The sequence below is a fragment of the Petaurus breviceps genome, unplaced genomic scaffold, assembly GCF_028583685.1.
Source record: "Petaurus breviceps papuanus isolate PSGF00001 unplaced genomic scaffold, PetGlider_PUasm1.0 90734, whole genome shotgun sequence".
Lineage (NCBI taxonomy): Eukaryota > Metazoa > Chordata > Mammalia > Diprotodontia > Petauridae > Petaurus > Petaurus breviceps.
Genome location: NW_027187327.1, coordinates 5,663,930 through 5,688,411, shown reverse-complemented (window position 1 = coordinate 5,688,411; position 24,482 = coordinate 5,663,930). Strand labels below are relative to the sequence as shown.

The 24,482-nt window shown below is 35.8% G+C and overlaps 1 long non-coding RNA gene and 1 pseudogene across 1 annotated transcript in view; one reads left to right on the top strand and one right to left on the bottom strand.

Moving 5' to 3' along the window:
* LOC138145304 (uncharacterized) overlaps positions 1 to 24,482 on the bottom strand; it is a 73,951-nt gene that overhangs the window by 14,945 nt on the left and 34,524 nt on the right. The gene's annotated exons all lie outside the window — the stretch shown is intronic.
* LOC138145303 (cyclin-dependent kinase 1-like) lies at positions 18,090 to 19,189 on the top strand (annotated as a pseudogene).

Below are 24,482 nucleotides of genomic sequence, written 5' to 3'. Positions count from 1 at the left end.
AGGCACACTGATTCAAATCCCCAAGATCTTTCAATTGATGTGAAATTTTTAGAAAAATTTGAAACTCTACAAAAAAGTAACAAAATTGTTCTTACTCTTTGACATAGTGATTGTACTACTAGGTTAGTGACAGAAAGAAAAAAACCCATGTGTACAAAATTAATCATTAGCACTATGAGGAATAAAAAAAGCATTTAAAAAAACTATGTGCCCAAATAACAGTTAATATGCAGATTGTTGTGTATGAATATAACATGACATAATGTGTAATATAATTATTATATAACACATAATATAAAATATGATATATAATATACAACACTCTATTACTAGAGTTCTAAGTCTTTAGTAATGAAAACTACAGAGAGGTCAAAGAAATATGAAAATATTTGTATGAAATACATCAGTATGGACAGCAGAATGAATTTTACAGTGACTTGAATTGAGTGTACATTGTTTGTATCAATGTCAAAATCAAAAGATTGCTCTCTATATTTCAAATCTAGGCTGCTATGCCTTTTATAAATGATTATCATTTCTTTATAAGGCCTTTCCTGGGTAAGGAACAGAGCACAGACCAGAAGAACAGTGACTACACCTCTGCCCAGATCACATCACTTTAGAAGCACCAAAAACTTCCAAACCATGAGAACTAGCTTTGATAATACCAGTGCAAAAAGTCTTAAATTTAGGACAGTACTCTTCCCCAACACACACACACACACACACACACCAAGAACAGAACCAACTTTAACAAAAAAATTCAAAATCAAGAAAAATGGTGGGAAATGAGCAAACAACAAAAAAAGAATCTCACCTTAAACATCAACTAGGGTGACAGAAAGGATCAAGACACAAACTTGGAATAAAACAATGGAGTCAAAAGAGCTACAAGCAAAGTCTCAAAGGAAAAAATGTGAATTGAACACATATCCAACAAGAATTCCTGGAAGAACTAAAAAAAATTTATTTTCAAAATCAATTAAGTGTATTAGAAGAAAAATTAGGTAAAGAAATAAGAGCAAAGGAAGATTTTTTTAATACTTATAGCTTGGTAAAAGGGGTATAAAAATGCTAAAGAAAGGGGCGGCCAGGTAGTACAGCAAGTAAGAGCACCAGCTCCAGTGTTGGGATGACTTGGATCAAATCCCGGGCTCAGATACTCAGCACCACACCCAGAAATAACTGGCCGTGTAACCTTGAGCAAGTTACTTAACCCCAATTGCTTTTTTAAAAAATGCTAAAGAAAACACCTTAAAAACAGTCAGTAAAAGTGGAAAAGTGGTAAAAACTTCACTGATGAAAATAATTCTTTAGAAATTAGAGTGTAGTACCTGGAAGCTTATGACTCAATATGACACCAAGAAACAATAAAAACAAAGTCAAAAGAAAAAAATAGAAGAAAATGTAAAATAGCTCAACAGAAAAATAACTAACTTGAAAAAGATATTGAGGAGTGTTAATTTAAGATTATAGTACAACCTAAAAACAATGATTTTAAAAAGAGCATAGAAATCATATTTCAAGAAACTATAAAGGAAAAATGCCCCCAAAGTCCTAGAGCAAGAGGGTAAAATTAAGAAAAATTAAATCCTCTTGTCCCCATCTGAAAAAGATCCCAAAAATGAAACTTATCAGAAATATGATAGCCAAATTTCAGAGATTGCAGGTCAAAGAGAAAATACCTCAAACTACTAGAAAGAAACCTTTCAAATATCATGGAGCCTTAGACAAGATCACAGAAGACTTAGTATCTTTCATATCAGAGGAGTAGAAAGCTTGGAATATGCTATTACAGAAACTAAGAAAGCTAGAGTTACAATCAAGAATAGCCTACCCAATAAAACTGAGTATAATCATTCAAATGAAAAATGGATATTTAATGAAAGAGAACCTTTTGAAACATTACTGGAGAAAAGACTAGAACTGAACAGAAAATGTTTCTTCCAAATATGAGGCTCAAGTAAGAGGTAAACATGAAACAGAAATCATAAGGAACTCAATAAAGTTAAACTGTTTACATTTCTATATGGGAAGATGATATATGTAACTTCTAAGAAATTTATCATTGTTAGGGAAGTTAGAAGGATTCTACATAGAAAAGGGGGTAGAAGTGAGTAGATTGTGTTGGGATAATATAAAAAATGGATAGGAGAGAAAGCAGAATGGTCTGGGAGGAGGAGAAAGGAAGAGGAACAATGAGCAAAATTATCTCAGTGAAATAAACACACAAGGAATAGTTTATAAATTGGAGGGGGAATTGAGGAGGTAGAAAATTCTTGAAATTCACTCTCTTGGTTCAAAAAAGGGGGAAAAATAAATACACACTTAATTGGGTATGGAAATTTATCTTAATCAACATGGAAGTAGGGGGGAAATAAGAGAAAGGATATGTGATAAAAGAGAGGATGGGTAAAGTAAGGCAGTAGTCAGATGAAAAGCAGACTTTAAAGGAGGAACAAGACTAAAGAGAGAAGGGAAAACAAAAGAAAATAGGTTGAAGGGAATTTAGTTTCTAATTACAACTGTGAATGTGAATGAGATGAATTCACTATGAAATGGAAGCAGATAGCAAAATAGATTTTTTTTTTAAATCCAGCAATATATTGTTTATAAGAAACACACTTGAAAAAAAGAGACATACACAGAGTTAAAATAAGGGGCCCAAGAAGAATCTCTTATGCTTCCGTTGAAGCAAAATATGCAGGGGTAGCAATTATCATTTTAGACAAAGTTAAAGGAAAAATATTTGTTGTTCACTCCTTTAGTCAATCTTTCCCAATATCAGGGTCTTTTCCTATGAGTCTTGCCTTCTCATTATGTGTGACCAAAATATTCAAGTACCGGTCTCAATATTTGCTGTTCTAATGAATAGTCTAAATTAACATAATTGTCATTCCAATGAATAGTCTGAATTAATTTCTTTAACTATTGAATGATTTAATCTCCTTGCTGTCCACAGGATTCTCAAGTCTTCTCCAGTACCACAATCTAAGAGCATCAATTCTGTGGTGCTCAGATTTCCTTATAGGCCAACTCTCAAAACCATACATTACTACAGGAAAAACCATAGCTTTGACTATACAGACCTTCATGAGAAAGGTGATGTCTCTGCTTTCTAGGATGCTGTCTAGATTTGCCGTACCTTTCCTTCTGAGGAGAAAGGGTCTTTTAATTTCATGGCTGAAGTCATTGTCTGCAGAGCCCAAGAATATAAAATCTGACACTGCTTCCAGTTCTTTCTGTATTTACCAGGAACAGATGAGACCAGTCACCATGATATTAGCTTTTTCATGTTAATATTCAATACCACTTTTCCACTCTCCTCTTCCATTCTCATCAAAAGATTTCTTAATTCATCTCTTTCTGCCATCAAAGTGGTACATCTGTGTATCTGACATTGTTGATATTTCTTCTGGTAACCTCAATTCTGGCTTTTTAGTTATCTGGCCTGAAATTTTTCATGATGTACTCTACAGATAAACTAATTAAATAAATTGACAATATATAGCCTTGTCATATTCCTCTCCCCATCTTAAATCAATCAGTTGTTCCATATTTTGTTCTAACATTTGCTTCTTAACTCACATACAAATTCCTCAGGAGATAAGTGAGATGATTCTTTGAGTACTTGTCATATTTTGTTGTGATCCACATAGTCAATGGATTTAGTGTAATCCTTGAAGTATACATAGATACGTTTCTGAAACTCCTTTGCTTTGTCAATAAAATTATCTTGACAATTGTAAGGAAAGTGAAACCATTTTCCCATTTTTAAAATAACTGAAAAAATTTTAAAGATATTTCATTTTACAATTTAGATAATTTAAATGGATACATAATTTCATAAGAAGAAGCCCAGAAACCATTGTCATGGAATTTATAGGGAAACAGGTGGTATTTTCCCCATGCAGAAAGGAAAAAAAATTAATGAGTACAAAAGCTACCTAAGAAGATGATGGAAGAAAATTAGGTTTGGATCTGTAGATGTCAGCAAATTCAGTGGTTCCTGTCTAGAAAAAAAAGTGACCCAAAGACCCAAATAGGAGTTCACAAGAATATATATGTGACATGTGTATATATATGTACATATGCACATATATGTATACTGATTAAAGGGATTTTATAAAATTTTTAAAAATACAAAATCTCCTATTCACATCCAACAAAATATATAGCATAAAGTATAGTTAAAATGAAAGACAGAAGTTAAGAATCTGAGATCACAAGTTCAAGGAAAGAACCAGAAATAAAATTAATGAACAAAAAAAGTCTAAATAAAATGTCCAAGTTTAGGTAACAAAGTGGAAGAATTAGAGGTCATAATTTAAAAAGCAAACTTGACTTCTTATGTATCTCTGAATCATTGTGTCTTGAAACCCATAACTGGAATAGCACTATCAATGGGACCACTTTAATTAAAAGTAGTAGGACAGCTTTAAAAAAAGATGGAGTGTGGCTAGGTAGGATTATCATTTAGGAAACCATACTCATTTGAGGAAATCCTAGAAACATAAGAACAGGAATGGTGACGTTCATTAAAATGTAGATTGATGGAGATATTAACAGCAAATGTGTGCAAAGTATAGTATGAAAGACCTTAAACACAAAGAAAAAAGCAATGATGAATTCAGGAAAATGATCAGAAATCTGACACAGAGAAATAACATTATAGTGATGGGGAGACCAAGTAGTAAGCATTCTCATTCTCCCTCTCTCTCTCTCTCTCTCTCTCTCTCTCTCTCTCTCTCTCTCTTCCTCTCTCTCTCTGTCTGTCTCAAAAGCATAAAAGTGAAGAACTTTATGACTGCTTTTTACATCTCAATAAATGCCTATTATGTGTCAGGCATTGTGCTAGGCTTTGGAAACAGAAAGAAAACAACATTTATGCCAATTGTTAAATGATAGCCCCTGTCTTATAATAAATGGAAAGTTATAAAAGCAAAGAGGTGTTATGAAGTATTTTGCTTTTCCTAAGAGTTATGAGGAATACATTTTGTTTTGGGGTTAGTTTGTTGTTGAGAGTAGGGACTGCATATTAATATAAATTCTATTGTGTGATAAGAAACTTTTTATGAATTAAAAAAAATAATTTTAAATGTGATCCAATGGTTACTAAGATGTTTATGGTATTATCAAGATAAGTTGTAGGATCTAAGCATCATAGAATCCTCAAGTTCCTCCCTGATTCCCAAAGGCAACACTAACAAGCTAATTGTAGGTTCTGGGATCTAAGTCATTCAGGGACTCTAGGGCCCATAACATTGAACGACTATTGGAAACACTTGAGAGATCTCCAGTTTTGTCATCCCTGGAGAACTCCACCAAAATTAGAGAGCTTAAATCTCAGAAGGAAAATAAATTGATGTAAGAATATAGTAAATATTTCAAGTTAGAAAGAACTAGACTATATTCTAAGAAATTTGATTCCTTAAAGATGCTTTAAACACTTCAGTCAATTAGAAAAGTGGTAAGCATGGTTAAGCCAAAATCAGGGCTTTTCACCTCATTATACTTAACATAGCTGAAAACATGGTGTGATCATACTGGGACCAGAAAGAAAAAGAAAGGAAATCACAAGATTTTGTTAACTGCTCATGTCACCATTGGGCATAGGAATATCCTTCACTTTTGAACACTTACTACCTCTCTATATAAACCTGTAGATGCCTGAATAGAGAACAGATAGCCCTATCTCAAGCAATGGATTAAAGAAGTGAATGGAATAAGAAGTATAAATTTCTACTTTTTATCAAATGTATGTGCATCAATGACTTTGTGACTAAGAATAGAAAATACTAGGGAGCATCTTCAATGTCCAGGAATATTAAAAACTATGTTAGCACAAGCATAGAGTTTGTGACAACTTGTATCTGCAACTTTTAACAGGTTCCTGAGTATAAAATTCAAGGCTAAATGTGGCAAAATTAAAGGAAGTGTGAAGATTGTTTTAGGTAAGCTACTGCTTCTTTATATGCTTTACTAAGCTTTAGTACTCTTTTATCTACCCTTTATGAGCCCAGGTCCATCATGTTGCTTCCTTGCTACCCAGTGAGTATTCAGTACAGGCTCAACTCCCCACAGTTACCACCCTACCCACACAGAACTCACTTTCTTTGTCATGTAGGGAGTTCCAAAATCACATATCCTTTCTCTATAACATTCAGTCAAAACACTCTTTCCAGTACCTGTTCTAAACTAAAAGTTAAAAATAACAACCCTTCCAAAAAACTACCTTTTAATGATGAAACTACAGGAAGCACAAAATAATGAAGTTGACTATCTCAAGCACTTTAAGGGTATATTTTGGGGTACAGTGATCTTTCCAATGCCACTTATGGTTTATGGACTTAGTGTTTACTGAAAGGCTAACCACTAAAAAATCAATCAACAAACATTTATTAAGATCCTAATGTGAGTCGATCACTGCACTAGGGGATAGAGCTTCAAAGATGAAACTGAAAACTACTTAATTTCACCCTCTAGAGCCAGAAGGGCAAAGGCACAGAGATGGTGGAGTGCCACACACAAAGAAAGGCAAGAAGGTCAATTTGGTTGGGCATTAGATTAGGTTAAGGTAAAGAAGATTAACATGTACTATGGTTGGAAATTAAAGGCTGGGTCTTCTTTAAGAGAGTATTTAAAAAACAGTTTATATTTGATTCTATGAGGATTAGTGAAGCTATCCATGTTTTAATGAGTGGGAAGGGGAGTGACATACTGGACTTTATGCTTTAGGAAAATTAGGTTGGCAGATTTGTGACAGATGGACCAAAGAAAGGAGGGACTTGACACAGAGACACCAATCTGAATGACATTGCAATATTCTAGATAAGAAGTGACAAGGGTCTGAATTAGAGTGGTGGTTGAATAAATGGAGTTAAAGGGACATATGTGGGAGGCATGGAGACAGAAAGAATACTATGTGAAAACTGATTGGATGTGGAAGTAAGAGTGAAGTAGAAAAGAGGGCAGTGAAATTATGAATAAAGTGCCTGAAAGGATGATAGTATTATTGAAGAAATAATAAAGGCCATAAGCCAAGGCCTTTGCAGAATGGAGAAAATAATGAGCTCGATTTGAGACATGTTTAATTTAAGATAGCTAAAGGATGTCTATTTTAAAACACATAATTCATAATGCAATACTAAAGTTCAAGGGAGAGAGACTAGGGCAGCAAATATAGCAGTTGGACTCATCATAGAAAACATGAACAAACCTATGGCAAATAATAGGTCACTAAGAGAGCACATAGAGAGAATAAAAGAAAGCCTAAAACAGAATCTTAACATAAACCCAGTGAGAAGGCATGATAAGATAATGACGAATCAGAAAGAGAAATTAAGAATTAGTAGTCAGGTAGGTGTTAGGACAACCAAGAGAGAGAAGAAGAAAAATTCAGAGAGACAACATTCAAAAGCAAGAGATAGTGCTGCTTAACAATGTCAGATATTGTACAGAAATGAAGAATAACTTGAGAAAAATCCATAATACCTGCACATTAAAAAGTTATTGGTGACTTTGGAAAAGACAGTTTTAATTGTCTTATGGAGCCATATGTCAGACTATGAAAGGCTTATGAAGATGAGATGAAAGGCAATAACATATATGCGTGTGTGTATGCACATGTGCACATATGGCATTTTTCTGGAACTTTTATTGAGAAAAGAAAATGATAAAGAAAGATTGTTTGGGATTATAGGAATTTTTTTTTTGCTTTTTGGAGAGGGGAAGATAGGGCAATTGGGGTTGTCACTTTCCCAAGGTCACATGGCTAGTTTTTTTGTGTTAAGTATCTGAGGCTGGATTTGAACTCAGGTCCTCCTGACACCAGGGCCAGTGCTCTACTCACTGTGCCACCTAGCCGCCCTGATTATAGGAAATATTTATGGGGTTTTAGAGATAAGGGAAATTTTAAGCAGCAGAAAAAGAAATAGATAGGTGAAGACTGAATACTAGAGGAAGAAGCTAATAGAGGGGAAAACTTAGAAAAGGGATGGAATTAAGTGTATACATAGAGGATTTCACTTTTGTTAGGAGCAATGCCATTTTGAATCTTCATCAGAGACTGGAGTAATACAGGAGGGAAAGTGGCAGACATCAATTTGTTATGAGTTGGAAAGAAGTAGTAAATAAGTAGCTCACTATTAATGGTTTCTATTTTCTAAGTGAAGTATAGTATGAAGTCTCCACTTGCACAAACATTTACTAGAAAAGCTAGGGGATATATAAGTAAAAAGGAAAAGTTTCGAAGCAGCCAAGGTAAGGAATGAGACAGAAAATCAACATGAATTGAGCAGAACTGCCTGGCTAAAGTGAGGACCAGTTGCATTTATATGGCACAAATTGGTAGCGAACCCAGTCAACAGGGTTTTGTGACTTTATCAGCTCCATCCAACAGAACATGAGTAAAATTATAAGAAGTAGATAGCTAAAGTAACCAAAGGGTTGGGGATTCACAAGGTCTAATCTGTAATAAAGCAAATCAGTAAGTGATTCAAGAGGAGAGTTAAATATCCAGTTAAACTGGTTAACTATAGGGGCACAATTAGTAAGGGAAGAAAGAGAGTAAAATCAGACCAAGAGTACAGCCAGGCAAATTGTTGAGTGGTTGCAGGAACTGAAACTCCCAATAAAAATAAAGAATAGGCTTAAAGACAATTCCAAAAAGGAATATCCACATCCAGAGAAAGATTTATGGAATCTGAATGAAGACTGAAGCAAAGTAATTCCTCTCTCTCTCTTTTGTTTTGTTTTGTTCCTTCTTTCTTGTTGATCATTCCATTGGTTATAATTCTTCTTTACAACTTGACTAATGTTTAATGTAAAGGTATTTGTAGAACCTATATCAAACTGCATACAGATATAGGATGGAGGGGAAGAAAGAGAGGGGGAGAAAATTTGGAACTCGAAAGCTTGTGGAACTGAATGCTGCAAACTAAAAGTTAATTAATTATTTTTTGAAAAAGAAGAGGCTTAAGAAGACTAACATGTGAGAAAACATGGACACTTTAGTAAAATTACAATAACTTTGATTGAAATTGTATCTCTTCAAATCAATATTTGAGTTCCAAAAGGCCTTTATATTCATAAAATAGACAATCTCTCTTCCTTGTCCTGCTCATTGCTGCTTCTGTGTTGATGCTCATAATATACATGTAATATTATTGCCTCTTGCAATCTCAATATTTACATCACTTGAAATCCTATCCAACCTCTAACAACTTCCCTACAAACTCCATAAACCATGATGTTATCCCTTGATCTTGACAGTCAGAAATAAACTCTCCATCTCACATCTCTCTGAGCTGTGTTCTATTCCTATGCATTCATTCCATTTTACTTTGTATTATACTTATTTGCATATATTTATTATCATCCCAACAGACTCGCAACATCTAGAGGCCTGTGACTGGAGATGATTATTTAAACTGTCCAAGTTTTGAATAGTGGCTTATTCAGTGCAAGAATTTGATAAGATTTTGTCAACTATTATGATTGATACATGCTTAGTAATTCCCTTGCTCCATGACCTAATTTCTTTTTATGTGTGACCTTGTCAAAATAAACAATGATTCCAAGAGGTAGATCTTGGGAAATAATTCATGAGGATATGTGTCTTACATCCAGGAATGTTTTAACCAGGACAAGATGAATCAAAATTTTAAATGGAGTTTGGGGTTGAAGAAAGCAGTTTTTCCACCTGGCATATTCTACAAACAAGTAAGAAATGTTTTGGGAGTTATATTTCCTTTTAAGGTTAGATTTGCATTTTTAAATGGCTGGTCTGAGTTAGTGGCAGCCAGGAGAGAGTTGGAAATTAAACAGTCCATGTGGAAGTTTAATATATAACATTGCCCTCCTTCCTCGAATTGAAGATCTTGCCTGTCACTTAATAGGAAAAGTTAGAGCTAGAGGGAGGAGAGGCTGGACCCAGGGACAGCTAGGCTTGTGAGTGTTGGTTTATGGGAAGGCTAAAGGATGGTGTGGCTCTCTGCTGTGCTGTGGTGTATTAACTTCTATGTTGCTATGATGGAGTCAGTTTTCTGGTGTTGGGATTTGGTCTCCTGGTATCTGAATAAATGTTTTGCTTCTGTCTTATATATGAGAGTCTGTTATATTTTGTAATTGCGTACTATGCCAGCATATTTACACTCACCATCAGTACTGTGAATATTGTGTTGGCACTACATCCATGTTACCATTAATAAGTAAACAGCTGACATAAATTGATGAAAGGATCTTCAGACACATTATTTTCAAATAAGTAACTTTCTTTCAGAAAAGTGGTCACCTTTTGATTTTACTTTAAATTTAGAACATAGTCACAGAAATCCAGAATTGGGAGGGACATCAAAGGTTATTCCTCCAATCTAACCTGTACCTGAACTTACTATTCATATAAAACAAGTACAATTCATGGTCATCTAAACTTTAAATGAGTATTTTCAGTGGGACAGAAAATCTTTAGGCAAAAGCAACACATTCCACATTTGCAGGTTTTCAATTGTTCAAACACTTTTCTCACACTAGACCAAACATTGACCGTCTACAACTTTAGACAATGGTTCATACTTCCACCTGTCTTCCATTGAAATGTAGATTGTTTGGGCTTGTTATATTGGGGGGATAAAGGGACAAATGATACACAAATAACTAAGTCAGTCATGTATATTGATCATACAAATCTATGATACATTTAATGTGTAGGATAATATTTAAATAGTAAGATTCTTACAAGACAAAAGTAGTGTGTAACTTGATTTCTTTGTGTTATCTTTACATGCAGAAAATACATTATCCTTGCTATTAGTTTGCTACCACAGAGGTTGTAATTTTATGTTTACATTCACAGAAAGTAGACACATATTCAAAACCATGTTTAAAGATGTTCAGCTAAGTCTGCATATTTAAATATATCTTTAAAGTTTCTGTGACCAGGTGTCCCTTCAGAGGACATTTCAAAGAAAAAAAGAGATGTGTTTTTATTAAATTTCTGTCATTAATATATTCTCGCTTATATACAGGTATATATACTTTTAGGTGGTGTCTGGAGTGCTGATGTCAAAGTCAAGAAGACCAGAGTTCAAATTCAGCCTCAGAAACTTTCTAGCTATGTGATCTTGGGCAAGTCACTTAACCCCTATTTTTCCTATGGATTGGTGATGCACCAGAGTAGAAAGTGGCAAACCACTCCAGTATCTTCATCAAGAAAGCCCCATGGACAGGGATCCATAGGGGTAGAAAGAGGTGGGCACAACTGAATGACTGAACAACAGCAACAAGATATTTGTGCATGTATGTATGATATTATGTGCGATTTAATTAATTTAAATTATATATTCACATATGAATGAAAAATGTATGTTATATAGTAGTCAACATTAGAGACAGAATAAGCAGAAAGGGGTAATTTGCTTTCTTTTTAAAAGCATAATCACATATTTGGAAGTGTTTTGGAGGAGGAGTAGTTCCCAAACTGTTTCAATGGTACTTCTTGTCTAGATGTCCCCTTGCAAAGAAGGAGAAGTAGTTATCAGAATGTAGAAAAGAGGCATCTACAAAACCACCCACGGACTCAGAGAGTGACCCACTAATTACTACAATATCTAAAAAACCAACGTATTTATCTGAGGATAGAGACAATAGGTAAATCCTTGTCCCTTATTCAGTTAAAATACTAGAAAAACCAAGAGATGGGAAAGTTGGAAGAGATGAGCCAGATGGAAAAGAATTCTCAAGTCAGACAGCAGTTTAAAATGAAGAAAATCTGCAATGCTGCTCTCCTTAGAAATAATACACTGAAGAGGATAACTTAAGTTGGTAGGGACCAGTTGATATGAGTTCCTCCATGAGTAAAAAATGCATCCCTCAATCTGAAAGCACCCAAAGAGAGGGGTGACAAAAGCAACTGTATTCCTAGCCCTCATTATCAACCAGAGACTCAGTCATCTTGAGACTCCTTATATACTTCAACAAACTTCACTAGGATTTGATGACTGTTGCATTGGATTTTCTTGCCCTCTCCTGAGGGGACTGCCTGCCTGCCATATAGCAATATAAATGTTGACTGACCATCAGAAATCAGTAACCTCTTTTACCCCCCAATTATAAATCATTGTATAAAAACACATGTTAACTTGAACTCATCAAGGACCACTAGAAGTGTCTTTATATTATTCCTGTGACAATCTTTACCCTTAAGGAGCTCATCTTTAAATAAGGGAAGAAAAAATAATAGAATTCATATGCAAGGGAGATAGAAAGGTGTAGCAATCCTTAGGTTACAACAGCAAAAAAAAGTGGTAAGGCATCCTAATGTTATTTCTGTTGACAAATCAATATCCATTTCTGATATCACACCATTTGACAATGCAGAGGGCTTTTTATGGATTATCAATTGCTGTTGCTACTAAAAATAAAAATTGCAGAAGAAATTGCAAGGTCTCGCATTCACAAGGGTAAATCCCTGGATGGCAGCTGTAGGGACTTGGCTGGAAACAGAGGTGGTCTAGGGCAATACTATTTCCAAGATAGTTGTACTCAAAGTCCAGAATTGTCTCTATCCAAATTTGAAAGAAAATACTGGTTGTTATGGGGTGGTAGTCTGACTTTTATGGCACATGAAGTCTCCTACTATTTCCTGCACTTTACTGCTTCAGGTAGGCTGCCTATTTAATCAGTTGTAAATAAGCAACACTTTTGTTGCCTCTTGGTCCTTTGTCCTCTACAAAATCACTCAGATTTGATCCCTTCTCTCCAATGACACAGCTCTCACCTTAGTTCAGTCTTTTATCACCTCCTACTTGGATTATTGCAACATTCTCTTACCAACCCTACCTGGCTCAAATCTCTCATCATTCCAAAACATTCTGCACATTACTGAAAAAATAATTTCACTTAAGGGAAAATCTGACCATGTCACTGTCCAACTCAGTCAACTGTTCTAGCTTCTTATCACCTCAAAGTGAGCTCTCTATTCACTAACAAAGCAGAGCAAAACATTCATAGAAAATCAAAATACAGCATTCACCATGTCACAGTCCAACTATCTTGGAAATTATTTAACTCCGATTGCTCATTAAAAAAAAAGAAAAAAAAAGAAAAGTCACTGATCTAGAAAATAGATCTAGGATAGATGTTTTAAAAATTATTGAACTACCTGAAATTCATGATCTAAAAAAGAGCCTAGACATATCTTTCAAGAAATTCTCAAGGAAAAATGCCCTGATATTCTAGAAGCAGAGGGTAAAATAGAAATTGAAAGAATTGACCAATTACCTCTTAAAATAGATCCCCAAAATTTCCTAGGAAGGTTACAGCCAAATTCTAGAGCTCCCAGGTCAAGGAGAAAATATAAGCAGTTAGGAAGAAACAATTTGAGTATTGTGGAAACACAATCAGGATAACACAAGATCTAGCAGCTTCTACTTTAAGGGATAGAAGGGTTTGGAATATGAAATTCCAGAGATCAAAGGAGCTAGGATTAAAATCAAGAATCACCTACCCAGCAAAACTGAGTATAATGCTTCAGGGGAAAATATGAATATTCAAGGAAATAGGGGACTTTCAAGCATTCTTGATGAAAAGACCAGAGCTGAACAGAACAGATTACTTGCCTCATTGTGATACAAGCTGAGACAGCTTATCTGAGATTTTTGAAGACTACAAGTATAGAATAAGGTTTATTTGTTTGCTTAGAAACCTGAGAGCTCAATTCTCTTTTGAGTGCTACACATTTCTTTCACATTTTTCTGAAATTATTATATGATGTTATAGAAATGCTTGCTTTGTTCCATACATTAAAAATAAAATTTTTAAAAGAGTAGCAGCAGAAAATGAAAAATAAAATTGACACTTTTGTCCAAAAAAAGGAATTATATCTCTTTGAATTAATTTGTCCACCTAATTGTCTTCTAAAACCATATTTCATGCTCAGATATCTACAAATGTAGTTGAAAGGGGACATGGTTCCCATGGATTCACTCAAGGTAACCATCCATATCTGATATAAGGTAACCTTTATTTGCTTAACTGCAAATAGGATTAGCAAAAGAATTCATAGCAGATCACAGACAAAAGATACAATTCTCTCACCTCTCTAATATGTATTTTTTATTTTTTTCAAATTCTTTATTCATTTCCAGTTTACATTATTCATTTCTAAAGGATTTTGAGTTACAAATTTTCTCCCCCTTTTTCCCATACTCACCACCCAAAAATATCTTATTTCCCAGTTATCACAGTTATATGTAAAAATGTTAATAATAGTATATATATATATATATATGTGTGTGTGTGTGTGTGTGTGTGTGTGTGTGTATTTTTTTAACATTTGATTTTAAAACTTTGTATTCCAGATTCATTCCCTTCCTCCCTCGTCACCCACCCTTACTGGGAAGATAAGCAATTCAATATAGGTTGTACATGTGTAGCTATGCAAAACATTGCCATAGCGGATATATTGTAAAAAACTGACTATATTTCCCTCCATCCTATACCATCTCCCACTTGTTCTATTCTCTACTTTGATCCTCTCCCTTTTCAAAAGTGGGTGCTTCCAACTTCCTTCCCCCCCAGCCTGACCTCCCTTCCATCATCCCGCCTTTCATCCCCTTCCCCCCTACCCTCCCGTAGGGTGAGATACACTATTTAGTGTTTATGTCATTCCCTCCCTAAACCAAATTCAATGAGAATAAGGTTGACCCATTCCTTTTTGCCTTCCTGTTCTTCCCCTCCATTGTAACCATTTTCCCTTGCCTCTTCTATATGAGATAGTTTACCCCATTCTGTCTCTCCCCATTTCCTCTAATTATATTCTTCTCTCACCTGTTAAGTATCATCCCTTCCTATTAAATTGGTCCTGTGACCTCTATGTATACCTGTACACATATATACACACACTCACATATGTATTCATAAGCCTATATACCCTCCTATATAGACATATATGTGTGTATACACATTTATATTTCCCTCAACTATTCTTATACTGAGAAAAGTTTCATCAGTTACAATTATCATTTTTCTATGTAGGAATGTATATTGTTCAACTTTGATAAGTTCTTTATGATTTCTTTTCCCTGTTTACCTTCTCATGCTTCTCTTGCTTCTTGTATCTGAATGTCAAATTTTCTATTCAACTCTGGTTTTTTCATCAAGAATACTTGAAAGTCCTCTATTCCACTGAATGACCATATTTTCCCCTGAAACATGATACTCAGTTATGCTGGGTAGGTGATTCTTGGTTTTAATCCCAGCTCCTTTGCCTCTGGAACATCATATTCCAGGCCCTTCGATCCCTCAGTGTAGAAGCTGCCAGATCTGTGTTATCCTGATTGTGTTTCCACAATATTGAAATTGTTTCTTCCTGGCTGCTTGTAATATTTTCTTCATGATCTGGGAACTTCAGAACCTGGCTATAATATTCTTAGGAGTTTTCTTTTGGGGATCTTTCTCAGGAGGTGATAGGTGTATTCTTTCAACCTCTGTTTTACCCTTTGGTTCTAAAATATCAGGGCAATTTTCCTTGAGAATTTCTTGAAAGATGACTTCTAGGTTCTTTTGTTGTTGTTGTTGTTTGCTTTTTGGAAGGCAATTGGTGTTAAGTGACTTGCCCAAGATCACACGGCTAGTTTGTGTATGTATGTGTGTGTTGTGTCTGAGACCAGATCTGAACCCAGGTCCTCCTGACTACAGAGCTGGTGCTCTATTCAATGTACCACCTAGCCACCCCTAGGTTCTTTTTTTTTGATCATGGCTTTCAGGTAGTCCAATAATTTTTAAATTATCTCTCCTGGATCTATTTTCCAGGTCAGTGGTTTTCCCAATGAGATATTTCACATTGCGCTCTATATTTTCATTTGTTTGGATCTTTTTAATAGTATCTTGATTTCTCATAAAGTCACTAGCTTCCATTTGCTCCAAACTAATTCTGAAGGTATGATTCTCTTCAGTGAGCTTTTGAGATTCTTTTTCCATCAAGCAAATTTGGCTTTTTAAGGCATTCTTCTCCTCATTGCCTTTTTGAGCCTCTTTTGCCATCTAAGTTAGTCTATTTTTTAAGGTGTTATTTTCTTCAGTCAGGTTGTTGACTCTCATTTCATAATTTTCTTGCATCATTCTCATATCTCTTCCCAATTTTTCCTCCACTTCTCTTATTTGATTTTCAAAATCCTTTTTAAGCTCCTCTATGGCCTGTAACCAACTCATATTTTTCTTGGAAGTGTTTGGTGAAGGAGTTTTGACTTTGCTGTCTTCCTCCTGTTCCATGCATTGATCCTTTTTGTCCCCAAAATAGGAGTGTAAAGTTGGATTGCTCTGTTTGGTTTGCTTCCTTTGCCTGCTCATGTTGCCACTCAATTACTTGACTTTTTGCCACAGTAGGACTCTGCCACCAGACAGAGGAACTTTATCCCAAACACTGGGGTTTTCTCAGCTGCCAAAGGTGCCCTCTATGAAGCCTCCACATTCTCTGGCAAGCTAGACACACACCCCAGGACCTCCACCCTAGATCACAATCCAGAACCAAACAGGTTAAAGCAAGAGCCATTACCCCTCACACTGGTTGCTTGGTCCCCCTACACTGCAGGCCAGGAGCTGAAGCTGTCCCATGGTGGTGGCTGCATGGCCACAGCACCTCAACGGCTTCTCCCTCCAGGGGATAAAGGTCAGACCATACTCCCAAACTACTGGACCCCAAAGTCCATACTGTACTGACTTTCCTTGGCATCTATGGGTTGATAATTCTAGAAACTGCCACAGCTGCTGGTGATCTGAAGTCCCTCCAGCCAGCGGCTGGCTGTGGTCACCCTTGGGCTAAAACCTTGGGCTCCTGGAGGGCTGGGATCAGCTCCCAGAGTGCTGAGCTGTCTGCTTACTGCTGGCCTGCTGGGCTGTCCTCAGCAGGAGGTTAGCTTCTCTGTGTCTTTTTGTGGGTTCTGTAACTCCAAAGTTTGTTCGGAGTCACCTTTTATATGACTTAGGGGAGGTGGAACCCAGAACCCCATGGAAGTGCTGTTTCTACTCCACCATCTTGACTCCGCCCTCCAGTATTTTTTTCTTGACCTTATACAGTTCTCTAAATTCATAACAGGGAAGGTGGATACCAGATAGCACAGTAGTGGGAAGAAGTACAGTACCTTCTACCCCAAACTTCATCCAAGCAGAACTTCAAAATGCACTAGATCAAATCTTGACCAGGAAATCCAAGCATTTCAGATTAAAAGACAAGGGCTGAATAGAAACTCTAAATTTCAAATACAGGGTTTAATAACAGTATAAAACTAGAAACACAAATGAAAAATTATAAAGTACTATACAATGATACATTATCTATCCTCTGAACTGGGGAGATAATAAATATATCCCCACTGGTCCTTATTATCTGAACCAGGGGTCAAAGAGGTACTCTAACGAGACAGAGGGACTGTCTGATCATCTTAAAAGAAGGCAAAAAGATCAAGGAAGAAAAGGAGGGTGAGCAGAATACAGATGAAAACAAAGCTTAAGTAAAATTATACTGAAGGTAACATAGATGTAAAAAAATAAGAAAATGGATTTGGAGAGTAGCAGGCATTTCAACATGACAGGGAGATGGAGAGGGAGAAACAGAGAAGAGAAGGAGAAAGCACTGCAGAAGGAAACAGAGAGAGAAGATACAGAGACAAGGGGAGAGGGAGGGAGGAAGAGAGAGGGGGGGAAAGGAGGAGAGAGTAAAAGAGAATTAATTACAGAAATGCATTTCTCTGAAGAGGGAAATGGGAGGAAAGGCATAAAGGCAGAATGTGGGAGAAAGTAGATTGAGACAAATTAGGGATTTGTTCTGAGCAAAACAAACTCTAGCAAAGAATGTACAAAAATATTTACAGTACTTTTTGAGGTGACAAGGAAGGGGAATCTGAGGCAGTGTCAATTAGTTAGGAATAACTGAACAAGGTATGGAATATGAAAGTGATAACATCATGTGGAGTCCCCGGAACTGAAGAGGAAGAGACTCTCCTGCTGTCCCTGCTACTTCCACCACTGCCTCTGCTGCCATCTGTGCCCCTTTGGCCTTGGACTCAGATTCTCCAGCATACTGAATGACTATGTAGAGCTACACAAAAAAAACAGAGAAAACTGGGAAAGGTATCCATTGTGCTATATAAAAGGGTCTACATAAACTAGAGGTCAGATGGTAGCCATGAAGAAAATCGGGTTACAGAGTAAGGAGGATATTCCAAGTAGTATAATTTAAGAAATTTCGCTCTTAAAAGAACTTCACCTTAACATTGCCAGCTTTCAAGATGCACTCATGTGAAGTGCTAAACCATACCTCATTTTTTTTATTCCTTTCCACTTACCTCAAGAAATAATTAGATTCTACCTCCTCCTAACCAGCATATGGATTCTTCACTTGTTAAAAGTTATGTGTACCAAATCTTACAACACACTATCTTTTGTTATTCATGAAGAGTTCCTCACAGACATTTGAAACATTGAAATCTGTTAATAAATGAATAATTTTACTAGCTAATTTTGAACTTTCATGGGCTTTTACAATTCCTATGAGGGCATATACACATGAGGTGGCAGCACTGTGGTACAGATCTCCAGAGCCATTGCAAGGGTCTACTAGATATTCTAATCCAGTAGACATTTGGAGTACAGGAAGCTAGGTGTCCTAGCAGATAGAGTGCCAGGCCTAAAGTCAGGAAGACTCATCTTCCTGAATTCAAATCTGGCCTCAGACACTTAACAATTGTGGAATCCTGGGCAAATCACTTAACTTTGTTTGCCTCAGTTTCCTCATATGTAAAATGAGCTGAAGAAAGAAATGGCAAATCACTCAAGAAAATCCCAAATGGGGTCACAAAGAATCATAAACTACTGAAATGACTGAACAACAATAATACTATTTACTGAACTAGCAACCAAGAAGACACTTTTCCATGGTGATTCTGAAAGTGATCAGTTCCTCAGAATCTTCAGGGCTTTGCAAACTCCCAAAGAAGCATAGCCAGAAATTGAATCAATATATGATTATGAGAATATATTCCCTAATTGAAAACCGGGAAGATAGACATCACCTGGATGAAGAGGACATAGACTTGCTCTCTAAAATATTGTTGCCCATCAAATTTCAGCCAAAATTATAGTGAACCATCCATATATTAATTACATGGATAGTCAGATTAAGAAAGTCTAATTGTCTAGTCAAACATTTCAAGGGGTTTTATATCAAGAATGAATAGTCTTTTTGTACCATTCAACTCCGCCAACATTTGTCTTTGTATTTGTGTTTCCTTGTAGGAAAATTGAACCTCTCCTATTTTTCTACAGTGTTGCTTAAAAACTGTAAATATCATTATAGTGGATAAGATTCTATGTAGGACTGGTCAATATAGTCATTTTGTTTTCTACAAATAAAACTATATATTCAGCATTGATATGCTAGACTTGAGGGAAATTAGAACTGATTTTTAAATAATGTTCTACAGTTTTGCATGTTTGAAATATTATTTAGAAACATAAATCAGACAAATTTTATTATGTTGCAAAATATCTAAAAACCCCTTTGCTGTGTATTATATGCATAAATTAAATTCTAATTGCTTAAAACAATGTAAAATATAAAATACCTTCAGCATCAAAATGAACAACAGTGAAGAGAAAATAGGTATACAGGATTTCAAATAAAAGACCCAATTAAAAGTCTAAAATGCACTAATTAATTGATTAACTAATTAATTAATGAAATTAAGTTCAGACAATTCATGTATTAGAATGTAACATACACACATATACACCTTTCTAAGGACTTTCTCAGAATAAGAGAAATGAAATTAACTTGGCAGTATGCCTCATTGCTTTATAAATGTAGACATGAAACCATGCTAAAGTTTAACAATTAAATTTTGCAGCTTAAGCAAAGGCTATACATAAGAGAGGAATATGTAACTCATTCACCAACTATCCTGTTGACAGTTTTAGCTAAGAAATTTCTTAAATGAATTTCTAGGCTTTGAGTAGAGTTGATAACAATGGGAAGTTGGTTGAGCACAGAGTTTAGTGCTGTGAAATTTAAACCCTTACAGAACATAATAACCATTTCATTATTCGTTATTTTTTTTAACAAAGTACAGAATCCTAATCAGGAGTATTTTTGAAAAGAAATTTATATGTTAATAGAATGTCACTATTAGGGGCAGCTAGGTGGCACAGTGAGTAAAGTGCCAGCCCTGGAGTCAGGAGGACCCAAGTTCAGTTCCGGCCTCAGACACTTAACACCCACACAAAAAAGAACTAGCAGTGAAACCTTAGGCAAGTTACTTAACCCCAATTGCCCTCCAAAAGGCAAAAAAAAAGAAGAATGTCACTACGATACTGTACTTATAGTACTAGTTTAGGCATTTATGTTCTGCTCATTTCTTTATGACTCCATTTGGGCTTTCTTGACAAAAACACTGGAGTGATTTGCCAGTTCCTTCCCATGCTCACTTTACAGTTTAGGAAATTGAGGCAAAAAGGGTTAAGTGACTTGCCCAGGATCCCACAGTTAGTTCATGTCTAAGGCCAGATTTGAACTCAGGAAAGACATTCTTCCTGACTTTGGGCCTGGCATTGTATCCAATACGCCACCTAGATGCCCTTAGGTGAAGTGAGGATCCAATTAAAATGATAAAACATTAGTTTATAACATTCCTAGTCAGAAATATTCATATAACTTTGATCAGAAATATTCCAGCAGAACATGAGTACAATAAGAGGAGGTAGATCGTGGGAGTAATCCAGGTTTGGCTTCTGTGGATGTGATCTATAATTTGACAAGGTAGTAAGTGATTGAAGAAAAGAGAAGTATAAAGTTGATTTGGTTAACTATAGGGTATCAATTGGAAAGGGAAGAAAGTTAAATCAGAGCACGGGTGATGACCAGGGAGAGCCCTGTGGGGTACAGGGACTACAGGTCCTGGTGAAAACAAAGAAGAAATTAAGAAAGGATAAGTTATGGTAAAATGTGGGCAATCTAGTTTTATTTTTTTTTAAATAGTGGAATTTATTTGAAAGTATGGCTCTTGAAATCAATATTTGGGATTTCAAAATGTTTTATATTTGAAAAAATACAATTTCTCATGCCAATTTTGTCTTACCCATCTCATCTCAGTTTCTGTGTATTTGCTCACACTTTGTATATAACACTGTCTCCCAGAGTATTTCTGCTTGTATGTTAAAATACTACCTACCTGTCCTCAAAGAACTGCCCTATCACTTCCACAAACCACAAAGTTGTCCCTGATATCAAGTTCAGCCTCACATTTACTGGATAGTTTGCTCTAATCTCATGCATTTTTTCCTTAGTATTTGAATTGTAACTATTTGCACATTTTTCTTGTGTCTCCTGAGAGACTTAAAAACCACTGAAGTCTGCAACAAGAGATGATTCATTTTTTTAACTATCTAGGTTTAGGATAGATGTTCACACCAAGCAAACAATTGATAAAAGCTTGCTAAAAAGAAGCATTGAGCCATGCTTCTTTGCCATTTCTTTGTTCCATGTCCAAATATATAGATCCATTTCTGTATGGCTTTACAATTGGTGGTGAAGACATGCTTTGGGATATAATTCATAAGTTTATAAGGATAGGAGAGTATTTTAATTTACCATGTTTCCCCGATAATAAGACACTGTCTTATTATTTTCTTGGACAGAAAAACAGCAGAGGGCTTATTTTCAGGGGAGGGCTTATTTTAATGAACATTGACAGCAATTTTAATAAACAGGTAAATGTGAACAAAAAAATGTACCTTTATTCAATAAGCAAATCACTGGGGAAGAACAGGATGACGTGCTCACTGCTGCAGTTCTGATTGAATGCAGCTCGGAGCGCGGCGTGTGTTTCACTCGGGGCGGGGGGGGGGACGGTGCATACAGAGGGTACTGTAATGTAGCGTGTAGCGCAGGGGATCACCTTCACTACAGTAGCGATCTCAATAGGGCTTATTTTCGGGGGAGGGCTTATTTTAGAGGAATCTTACACAGTAAGGGGAGGGCTTATTTTCAGGATAGGTCTTATTATCGGGGAAACACGGTAGTCAATGTGAATCAGAATAGGAGTGTTGTTTCCTGTACTATCTTTTTCATATAGAGATGGTAGGACAGATTCAGCATGGATAGGCATGCTCAAGGAGTTATGTCTCAAGTTGATAATAGATTTTGATTTCAACATGGGTTAAAATAAGAGACAATCCCTAGTTGATAAATGTTCAAACAATATGAATAAGCTGTTTTCAGAAGAAATTTAAGTTAGCAACAATCACATGAAAAAAAAATGTTCTAAATCACTACTGACTAGAGAAATGCAAATTAAAACAACTCTGAGATACCACCTCACACATATTAGATTGACTAACAAGACATTTACTCCAAGTTATTAGGAATCTCAATAAGAGTCAGAGAAGGTAGAAAAAGTAGCAGCAGTTATAGATATACTCAGGGGTACTGAAGTAGATAATCCTTTTACCAACATTGGAGAATTTTGTTTCTTCTTAGGACAGGTGCCTGAAGACACACCATAAAATTTGAAAAGTCAAAATGAGAATACCTTCCAATTTTTTACAACACTCATGGACACAAATAATATTCTCAAAAGGAACCTAGTAATGAAACACACAGGGAAACAAGTGATATTTTCCCATTACAGCAAAGAAAGAAATTTGGGTAATGAAAGCTTCCTAAGAAGATGATAAAAGAATATTTGATTTTGATTTCTAGATGTGGGCATAATACAAAGTAATGGCTCCTGTCTAGGAACAGAAGTTCATAAGAATATATATGTTTATTAAAATTTCTTTAAAAAATAAAAAGATGCTAGAAAGTTAAGTATTCACATACACCAAGATAAATGTCATCAAGTATGGCTAAAATGAAAGAAGAAGGATGGCAGTAGAGAATTCTTTCAGAAGTCCACAAGACAGGTTCCAAGAAAGGACCAGAAACAAAATCCATGGACTAAAAAGTCCATAAATAAATTTCAAATTTAGGTAACAAACAAGAAGAGTTACAGGACATGATTCAAGAAGAAAATATGACCTCATGCATATCACCAAATCTTTGTGTCATGAACTCCATTACTGTAATAATGCTACCAATGGCACTACTACTATAATACTACTAAAAGCAGAAAGAGAGGGAAAAAATGAAGAGTGCTAAGGGAGGATTATAAACTATTCTTATTATGAGTTACACTCATGTGAGGATATCCTATAAACATCAAAAGAATTGGTAGAGCATTTAAGTGGAGATTAATGGAGGTACTGACAGCAACTGTGTACAAAGTAGGATACAAATGACCTAAAAATAAAGAGAAATCAATGAGGAATTCTCTGATGACAGAAAGTGAAGAAGAATTAAGAAGCATACTTATGAGGGGAAAAGAGATTACAAAAGCTGGCTTGAAGCCTAACATCAAAAAAATTAAGATATTGGCAACAAATCCTATCATTCTTGGCAAATAGAGGGAGAAGAAATGGCAACAGTGTGAGATTTTATATTCTTGGGCTCAGAGATCACTATAGACAGTGTCTGAAGCCATGAAATTAAAAGACACTCACTCCTTGGAAGGTAAGCAATGCCAAATTGGGACAATGTACTAAAAAAAACAAAGATATCACCTTGCCAACAAAGGTCCATAAAATCAAGTCAGTGTTATCCAGTAGCAACTCATAGCTATTAGAGTTAGACTATAAGGAAAGCTGAGCACCATAGAACAGATGGTTTCAAATTATGGTCCTTAAGAAGACTTTTAAGAGTCCTTTAGATAGCAAGGAGATCAAGTCAGTCAATACTGAAAGAAATTCATTCAGGTTATTCACTGAAAGGTCAAATGCTGAAGCTGAAGCATAAATACTTTGGTCATGTAATGAGAACACAGAGCTCACTGGAAAACACTCTGGTATTGGGGAAAATTGAAGTCAAAAGGAAAAGGGGAAGGCAGAGGACAAAATAGTATAATGAAAACAATGAACATTAATTTGGACAGAATTCAAGAGATAGTAGAGGATAGAAAGGGCTGGGGTACATTGGTTCATGGGGTCATGGAGTCAAACATGACTAAATGACTGAACAAAAGAGGAATTCAGGGAAATGATCAGAAACCTGGCACAGAGACATGATATCATAGTGATTGGAAGACTTGAAGTATTAAGACATCTCATGAATTGTTCATTCTCTCTCTCTCTCTCTCTCTCTCTCTCTCTCTCTCTCTCTCTCTCTCTCTCTCTCTCTCTCTGATAGTGGCTTATATTCTAAAAGGGCAGACAGCTGGTTTAGGGGAGTGGTAGGCTAAAAGTGTTATATGGATCTAGAAAGTTTCAAAGATGGTGAATGGGACCATAGGGAAATAGACTGGGACCCTACTTCTAGGGGCAATGGCACAGTTGATTTGATCTTAGTTCCTGAACTGGATGGGGTGAAGAGAGAGAGAGAGAGAGACAGAGAGAGA